Raw genomic sequence first — 6,052 nt, forward strand, 5'->3', positions numbered from 1 at the left:
AGGTCTTGAAGCAAAATACCATACCATTAATCTCCAAGTATGTGTTTATTTACAGATATAAATACACTCAATTCTGAATACATATTTAAAGATATTTTCTTTACACATTTTCAGATAATACTACACACATTCTCAATACAAATACATGTACACATTCACAAATGTTAGTACACATTTGGAGATTATTCTACACACAGAAAACTGAGTACACAGACAGATTGAGACTCAAATTTCTCAGTTTTGCTACAATAATGGCCTCATAAAGGACTGTTTAAAAAGCTATTTATCTTTATGTCACTGTATACCAGGGATCTAAAGGACTGTAAAATGAGACACTGAACAGTCAACAGTCATGTGAATAGATCTGCAGGAATTGCTATTTGTATTAACAGATGTTCTGGCAAAGTGGTTTCACCCAAGCCAGATGAAACTGCTCTTTATCTGGCAGCTGTTTTAAATATGGAAGGTTCTTTTTTAGATTTAATAATACAATGCTGTCTGATTCCGTTATTCCCACTCACTTGTAGGTATTTGGAGGAACCAAAACCTGAGTTCAAGACAGTTTTCATGGGTTAAACATGATGGGAGCTGCAAATCTAGAATTGACCTATGGGTATCAAATCTTTAAGCTGCAACATATGTATCAGAGGTATCTACAGTTAGGTCCATAAATATTTGGACATTGACAAAATCTTCATCCTTTTGGCTCTGTACACCACCATAACTGGTTTAAATCGTATTTTTCTGATCGCTCCCAATTTGTGCAAATTAATGATGAGTCATCTGTGCGCACCAAAGTTAACCATGGTGTTCCACAGGGCTCTGTGCTCGGCCCAATTTTATTCTCATTATATATGCTTCCACTTGGAAACATTATCAGGACACACTCGGTCAATAATTTGTCAATAAAACCTGAACAAAGTAATCAATTAACTAAACTTCGAACATGTCTCAAGGACATAAAAACCTGGATGACCCGCAATTTTCTCTTATTAAACTCAGACAAAACAGAGGTTATAATACTTGGCCCCAAACACCTTAGAGATGCATTATCTAATGATATAGCTGCGCTAGACGACATTGCCCTTGCTTCCAATGAAACAGTCAGGAACTTGGGAGTGATCTTCGATCCTGATTTATCCTTTAATAGTCACTTAAAACAAATTTCTAGGACCGCTTTTTTCCACTTGCGTAATATTTCCAAAATTAGACATGTCCTTTCCCAAAAAGATGCAGAAAAACTAGTCCGCGCCTTTGTTACATCGAGACTGGACTATTGTAATTCATTATTATCTGGCTCCAGCAGTAAGTCGTTAAAGACTCTACAGCTTGTCCAAAATGCCGCAGCACTTGTCCTGACGAGAACAAAGAGAAGAGAGCACATTTCTCCAGTATTAGCGTCGCTACACTGGCTTCCAGTTAAATCTAGAATAGAATTTAAAATTCTCCTCCTCACCTTAAAGGCCCTTAATAATATGGCGCCTTTTTACCTTAAAGAGCTGTTAGTACCTTATAAACCCACTAGAGCACTCCGCTCCCAGAATTCAAGCCTACTTGTCGTCCCTAAATTCTCTAAAAGTAGAGTAGGAGCCAGAGCTTTTAGCCATCAAGCCCCTCGGCTGTGGAATAATTTACCACTTTCAGTTCGGGAGGCAGTCACCATCTGTTCATTTAAGAGTAGACTCAAAACCTTCCTTTTTGATAAAGCTTATAGTTAGAGCTAATTAGTGCGGCAGAACGCTACTTGTTCTATTTTATGACACATGACACACGGAGCTTCTCTTTCCAGCTTCTCCTTCCTCTTCTCCATCCCTATCCCCCTTCCCCGGAATCCCTTTGCTTTATCACCCGCAGATCCAGGGCCTCTGTGGCCGCACCATGGATTGCGGTTTGTGGATCGTGCACCGGGGGTCGCGGCGTTGGATCCAGTGTGGCGGATTCTGAGTCATGTGGGCTGATCGTGGTGCTGGTGGCGGACCCTGTGTCGCGTTGGCATTGGGCACGGGCGGTGGACCAGGACCGTGGTGGTGGCTCGTGATGGGTCCTGGTGGGCGGCGGTGGACGGTGACTGAGGACTGGAGTGGCGTCTGGTCTGGATGGTGGATCGTGGTCTAGATGGTTGCTGAGCATGGACTGCTTGCAGCGGGACTGCTTGGCATGTCATGTTGGGGTTGTCCTTCGGGATGTCTACCCTCATCAAATGCTGCTAGAGACTTTGATTATTGATGATGTTTTCCTGCACGTGGCATCTATTGCACTTCTGTCCGTCCTGGGAGAGGGATCCCTCACATGTGGCTCTCTCTGAGGTTTCTACATATTTTTACCCTGTTAAAAGGGTTTTTAGTAGTTTTTCCTTACTCTTGCTGAGGGTTAAGGACAGAGGATGCCACACCCTGTTAAAGCCCAAATTGTAATTTGTGAATATGGGCTATACAAATAAAATTTGATTGATTGATTGATAATGGATTTTAAATGAAACACTCAAGATGTGCTTTAAGTGCAGACTTTCAGCTTTAATTTGAGGATATTTACATCCAAATCAGGTGCACGGTGTAGGAATTACAACACATTTCATATGTGGCACCCCCCTTTTTTTTGGACCAAAAGTAATTGGACAATTGGCTGCTCAGCTGTTCCATGGCCAGGTGTGTGTTATTCTCTCGTTATTTCATTGACAAGGAGCAGATAAAAGGTCTAGAGTTCATTTCAAGTGAAGTATTTGTGTTTGGAATCTGTTGCTGTCAACTCTAAATATGAAGTCCAAAGAGCTGTCACTATCAATGAAGCAAGCCATAATTAGGCTGAAAAATCAAAACAAACCTATCAGAGAGATAGCAAAAACTTTAGGTGTGGCCAAAATCAACTGTATGGTACATTCTTAAAAAGAAAGAACGCACTGGTGAGCTCAGCAACACCAAAAGACCAGGAAGACCACGGAAAACATCTGTGGTGAGTGACAGAATAATTATTTCCCTGGTGAAGAAAAACCCCTTCACAACAGTTGGCCAGATCAAGAACACTCTCCAGGAGGTAGGTGTTTCTGTGTCAAAGTCAACAATCAAGAGAAGACTTCACCAGAGCAAATACAGAGGGTTCACCACAAGATGTAAACCATTGGTGAGCCTCAAAAACAGGAAGACCAGATTAGAGTTTGCCAAACGACATTTAAAAGCCTGTACAGTTCTGGAACAACATCCTATGGACAGATGAGACAAAAATCAACTTGTACCAGAATGATGGGAAGAGAAGAGTATGGAGAAGGGAAGGAACTGCTCAGGATCAAAAGCATACCATCTCATCAGTGAATCATGGTAGAGGTAGTGTTATGGCGTGGGCATGTATGGCTGCCAATGGAGCTGGTTCCCTTGTATTTATTGATGATGTGACTGCTGACAAAAGCAGTAGGATGAATTCTGAAGTGTTTCGGGAAATATTATCTGCTCATATTAAGCCAAATGCTTCAGAACTCATTGGACTGCGCTTCACAGTGCAGATGGACAATGACCCGAAGCATACTGCGAAAGCAACCAAAGAGTTTTTAAGGCAAAGAAGTGGAATGTTCTGCAATGGCCAAGTCAATCACCTGACCTGAATCCAATTGAGCATGCATTTCACTTGCTGAAGACAAAACTGAAGGGAAAACGCCCCAAGAACAAGCAGGAACTGAAGACAGTTGCATTAGAGGCCTGGCAGAGCATCACCAGGGACGAAACCCATTGTCTGGTGATGTCTATGGGTTCCAGACTTCAGGCTGTCATTGACTGCAAAGGATTTGCAACCAAATATTAAAAGTGACAATTACATTTATGATTATGTTAGTTTGTCCAATTACTTTTGGTCCCTTAAAAAGGGAGGGACACATATAAAATGTGTTGTAATTCCTACACCGTTCACCTGATTTGGATGTAAATATCCTCAAATTAAAGCTGAAAGTCTGCACTTAAAGCACATCTTGATTGTTTCATTTCAAATCCAATGTGGTGGTGTACAGAGCCAAAATGATGAAATTGTGTCAATGTCCAAATATTTATGGACCTAACTGTATATCAAGGGCTCCCTTAACAGGACATTGTTAATCATACTTGACACAATTAACATGATTAAGGGTATGTTAGTTACTTGTGTAGTTTGGAAAAACGAAGACAGGAGAGGAATGGAGTTAATGCTCTTGTGATTAATCATTGCACCGATCCTATTCAGAGAAAGTCTATAGATTTGATGCAGAGCTGTACATCTCCCCTTACTTCAGAGAGGATTTTGTTGTCCTACTTGATAAGGTAAAAGCCCACATTACCACTGTCACGTCCGATTTTAACGAGATGTTTGAGTCTGAGATTGAAATGTGGGAATTAGATAATGTCGTCAAAGGAATAGCATTAGGAAAATATCTGAGACAGGAGGGTTTATCTTTACATTTTTAACCCTAACCTTCCTTTATGATAAAGCTTATAGTTAAAGCCGGTCCAGGCTTGTCTTGGACCTGCTCTTAGTTATGCTGCTATAGGTCTAGAACAGTGGTTCTCAAAGTGGGGGGCGCATCCCCCAGCGAACACTCTCCGGGGGGGGGGGGCGGGTTACCTAAATACCTGAACTTTAGAGGTTATCTTCCATTTCTCAAAAGCATCAGGGCTGTATTTTAATGAGAATAATGTGGGTTAATGGTAATTCATGATCACATCTTAATTCCTATTCATGCCAATTAAGAATGAAGTCAAATATCTGGGTATCACTATTTCAAAGGATTTAAACTAGAGTAAAAGCCAACAATGAAAGTATTTTGAAGAAGAGTTGAATGATTTTGAATATATGGTTACAAAGGGATCTTTCTTTATTACTTAATTTTTAGGATTCAAGGAAGCCTTATCAAGGCTTATTTAGCCTGCCTACTCTATAGATATCACTGATTATATGATTAAAACAATCAACTAGAATATCTTTAGTTTTATTTAGAAAAGTACACATCACCACATCAGAAAGTGAGATATGGTCAACTGCTGAAAGAATGCTATCGACTTGAATGCTATTGACTTGATCCCATGAATGTTACACTTAAACAGCATTGGTATCATGCTGATAAAGAAGAAGCCATTTTACTTTAAAGACCTGATGTCACAAGGGATTTGAAAATGTATTCTTAAGATTAAAGTGTTATCAGTGATCGGACGTACCCACTATCCGAAAACATAATGCATCTGTCCACTGGCTGTCACCGCACAGAGGCAAAAGTCAATTTTGCTCAGGGACGTTCCTAACTTGAGTGAAATGACCTGGGTATTCAGCGGCTACCATAATAAGACCTGTTTGAATTCTTTAAATGATAAGTAGAAGAGCTTCAATGTTTCCTAGCTTATCTCTTTTAGCCTGGCAAACATCAGACCAGTCTTTATGAAAGGAAAGGAAAAATGCCTTTCCACAATTCTTTGTGGCAGTAACATTTAAAGCGACACACCCACGCTAATATAAAATAAACAGAACAGTCGTTTTATTCCAATGAGTCGTTCCAGAGCTGATGTAAATGGTTTTGTATTCACTTTTCTAGTCTTGATGACCACTCAAAGCTCTTTTCAGTACAGTTTTACATTCACCCATTCACAAACAGTCCATCTATAAGCAGCACTTTGTTTTGAGCTCCTGTCCAGGGAACAACAAGCATATTGAACTTATAGATCACAATATAATCATCAGAACTAAATACAAATATAAAGTGCTTTTAATCTGCATTTATATGGGTACCACTAGCAGACCCCTCCCCGGTGATCCCAAGGGTCTTGTACATTAGATTGGAATAACATGTGTATACAACCCCAACTCAGAAAAAGTTATAATGGTATGGAAAATGCGAGACATCAGTGATTCCTCATTTAATTTGACTTGTATTTCAATTCAACATGGGGTTTTGACAGTGCCCTTGGCAAAGTTAACTTACACTTCTGTGATGGCACCATTAATGCTGAAACATACATAGAGATTATGGAGCAGCATATACTGCCTTCAAGACGACATCTTTTCCAGAGACATCCATGCATGTTTCAACAAGACCATGCAAAACCAC

Source organism: Pleuronectes platessa, chromosome 10 (assembly GCF_947347685.1).
Source record: "Pleuronectes platessa chromosome 10, fPlePla1.1, whole genome shotgun sequence".
In the NCBI taxonomy this organism is placed as follows: domain Eukaryota; kingdom Metazoa; phylum Chordata; class Actinopteri; order Pleuronectiformes; family Pleuronectidae; genus Pleuronectes; species Pleuronectes platessa.